Genomic DNA, 3,461 nt, shown 5'->3' on the forward strand with positions numbered 1-3,461 from the left:
TCTTGGTAATGGAGTTACTGTCTGTTCCCTCTGGTCAGGGACTGGGATGTAAGGGACACCCAGTACCTATAGAACTCCATATGGTTTCCAGGGCCTCTGTTGGATCATAGGGGGGTGGGGTTAGAACCTCAGCTCTGCTTAGGGACCGATGCCTTTTCCAGAATCTCCAGACTCAAAACCCTCATGTTCCCTACCTTGTTTAAGGAGGAGTCCAATGGAGAATAGAGAATGGCTTTGGCCCCAGATTGACTGGGTTCAAATCCCAGCTCTACTACATAAATATAAAACCTGTCAGACCTTCAGCAAAAACCATTTTAACAGGCCATTGCTGGGGGCGACACCTACATGTGGGCACCAGGAGTTAGCTCCTTGAGTCATTCTCTAAGCCCCAGTATCCCTTGGTGGGCACACCCAAACCAACAAACCCAGCCTGTGACTTAGGCAACATCTTACTAAGACACAAATGTTCCAATCTTACTTGCCTCCCCAGGCCCAATCTACCCAACAGTTCTTTGTCCTTCATTTTTCTTGGGGTAATTCTGGGGTTTATGGAATTTTAATGTGTGTGGGGGGGTGAGGACTGATGAGATGGCTCGGTCATTAAGAGCCCTTGCACTTGTTTTGTGTGTTTGTATGTTTTGGGTTTTTTGTTTGTTTGTTTTTGATTTTCGAGACAGAGTTTCTCTGTAGTTTTTGGTGCCTGTACTGAAACTAGCTTTTGTAGACCAGGCTGGTCTCGAACTCACAGAGATCCACCTGCTTCTGCCTCCCGAGTGCTGGAATTAAAGGCGTGCGCCACCACTGCCCAGCGAGCCCTTGTTGTTTTTGCAGAGGACCCTGTTTGACTCCCAGCACTTACCCGGTGGCTCACAACGATCTACAACTGCAGTTCTAGGGGATCCACCTTGTGGCCTCTGCAGGCATTGGGCACACATGTGGTGCCCGCACATACATATAAAATACATACACATAAGCTAAAAATAAATCTTTTTAAAAATATAGAGTGGGGCTGGAGAGATGGCTCAGTGGTTAAGAGTGTTAGCTGCTCTTCCAAAAGTCCTGAGTTCAATTCCCAGCAACCACATGGTGGCTCATAACCATCTGTAATGAGATCTGTCGCCCCCTTCTGGCCTGCAGGCATGCATGGAAGCAGAATGTTGTATACATAATAAATAAATCTTTAAAAAAATTAAAAAATAAAAATGTAGAGTGTTATAAAAACAACACTAGCAAAAAAATCATGTTAGGACTTGTTCTCAGAATAAAAATGGGTATTCAGTGAAAACATGTAAGCAAGCAATCTTACCAGAATGTGGGGTACATGCCTCTTGCACTCAAGTGCCACTCAGAAGCCCCCTGGAGAGGAGACCCCCATTGGGAATGAGTAAAAACTTGGAATAAGCTGATCTCCATCCAAAGAGGGAAAAGAAGGAGCTGCATGTATTGGCAAGCACAAGCATTACTTCCTGCTGTTCATAGAGTTTGTTATGGCCAAAGAGCAAGGTGAGGCCAGATACCAGAAGGTGATGCACACCTGTGATTGCAGCATGGGGGAATCTGAGACAGAACTGATCGTGAGTTTGAGGCCAGCCTGGGTTTATATATGAGACTCTGGCGTGTGTGTTTGTGTGTGTGTGTGTGTGTGTGTGTGTGTGAGAGAGAGAGAGAGAGAGAGAGAGAGAGAGAGAGAGAGAGAGGGAGGGAGGGAGGGAGGGAGAATGGGTGGGTACAATATCTTACTTGGCAATAGAGATTGCCTCTGTTGTGGCCATCTGGAACATCCTTGCTTTTGCAGAGAAAGGGAGTGAGGCTTTGGAAGGTTACACACACGTCAGCTAAAATGTATCTGGTTGGTCAGAGATTAAAATGGCTGACTAGTAATGGCTCCAATTTCATACCACTTATTCACTCAACAAGCCAAAGGTGGGGGATGTAGGGCTGGTTTAGTGCCCTGGTGATGTGCTAATGGCTACAGGCATCCTCAGACTCTATGGCTTGTGCTGAGAACTCTCTGGAAATAGAAAACCCTGTCACCAAAGCTGAAACCCCTTCTTCTGCCATAGGCTGGTGTGGGTGCCAGAGACTGCCTCCTCTTTTTCCGTTCCCTTTCCTTCTCTTCCCTCCTCTTCCCTCCTCTCCCCTCCCCTCCCCTCCTCTCCTTTTCCCTTCCCTTCTCTACCCCTCAGCTGGCCAGCCATGGGCCTTTTTTTCTGTGTCCCAATCCAGGCATTTCCTCAGATTCAGATTACACTGAATTCTGGGGGAATCACCCGTTCCTTCCATAGTCCCTAGGAACCTGCTAGGCTTTCCTTCCCTAACCTGTTTGCTTTCTAAGAGGACCCACTGGGCAAAATCTGAGCCACCATCTCTCAATCCTCCCAGATACGAGTGGCCCTGAAAAACAAGTGCACACTCCCTAGTCAATGGCCCAGCAGGCCTGTGATTTCAGCACAGCCTGCTGTTCCTGTTCTTAAGTTACCTGCAAGCTGGTCCTGAGGGCAGGTGAGCTGGAAGTGCTGGAGAGAGGAGCATGTGGCTTCTAGGAGGGAGATCGGGAAAAGGATTCAGGATAAGACCAGTCTCCTGGACTTGAAGGATGTGTATGCGTGTCTGTAGGGGTTTTCACTATCAGCAACTGAAAATGGGCCTGGCTAAAGCTGGAAGAGGAGTTTTCTGGTTATGGGAAAGTCAGTGGAGGTTATGGGAGAGTGCATAGACCCACCAACCAGTTGGCATGAAGGAGACTTTGGGGGCTGTGATCACAGCTAAATTTCTACCACAGAACACGAATTGTGAAGCATTGCATCTATGACAAAGAACTAGCTAACCAGAGCCTTAGAGCGCCAAGGCTGAACGCTTGTTTAGAACAATCCTATGAACTCCCCAGGAGCTATGTGGAATGTGGTCACTGGTCATCCCCTGGTCTAAGCTACCACTGTTCCTCCTTGGATGCTGCTAGGATTTCAAATGTTGTTACACCTGTGGCCTGGGAGTCCCTCCGCACAGCTGCCTGAGTCAGTGCACGTTTCTCCTCTTCCCGGATCTCTGGTGCATTTACCATTTTACTTGGAGAAAATGCATCTCAGTGTTCACCTGCTAGGTCCTGTCTTGGGGCCTCATTTCTTCTCAGCCACATTCCCGTCTCCCTTTTCTATTCTTTTCGAAAGTTATTTATTTATATTTGTTTGTTTGTTTATTTTACGTGCCTGCATGTATGTCTGTATACCACGTGCATTCCTGGCCTGGTATCCGTGGAGGCCCGAAGAGGATACTGGATCCTCTGCAGCTGGAGATGTAGATGGTTCTAAGCTGCCGTGTGGGATCCAAACCAGGTCCTGGAAGAGCAGCCAGTACTCTTAACCTCTGAGCCATCTCTCCGGCCCTTCATTTAAAAAAATATTTTATTTTATGTGCATGGATGTTTGCCTACATATGTGTATGCATACTATATGCATGCCTGG

This window comes from Arvicola amphibius, chromosome 4 (assembly GCF_903992535.2).
Source record: "Arvicola amphibius chromosome 4, mArvAmp1.2, whole genome shotgun sequence".
Lineage (NCBI taxonomy): Eukaryota > Metazoa > Chordata > Mammalia > Rodentia > Cricetidae > Arvicola > Arvicola amphibius.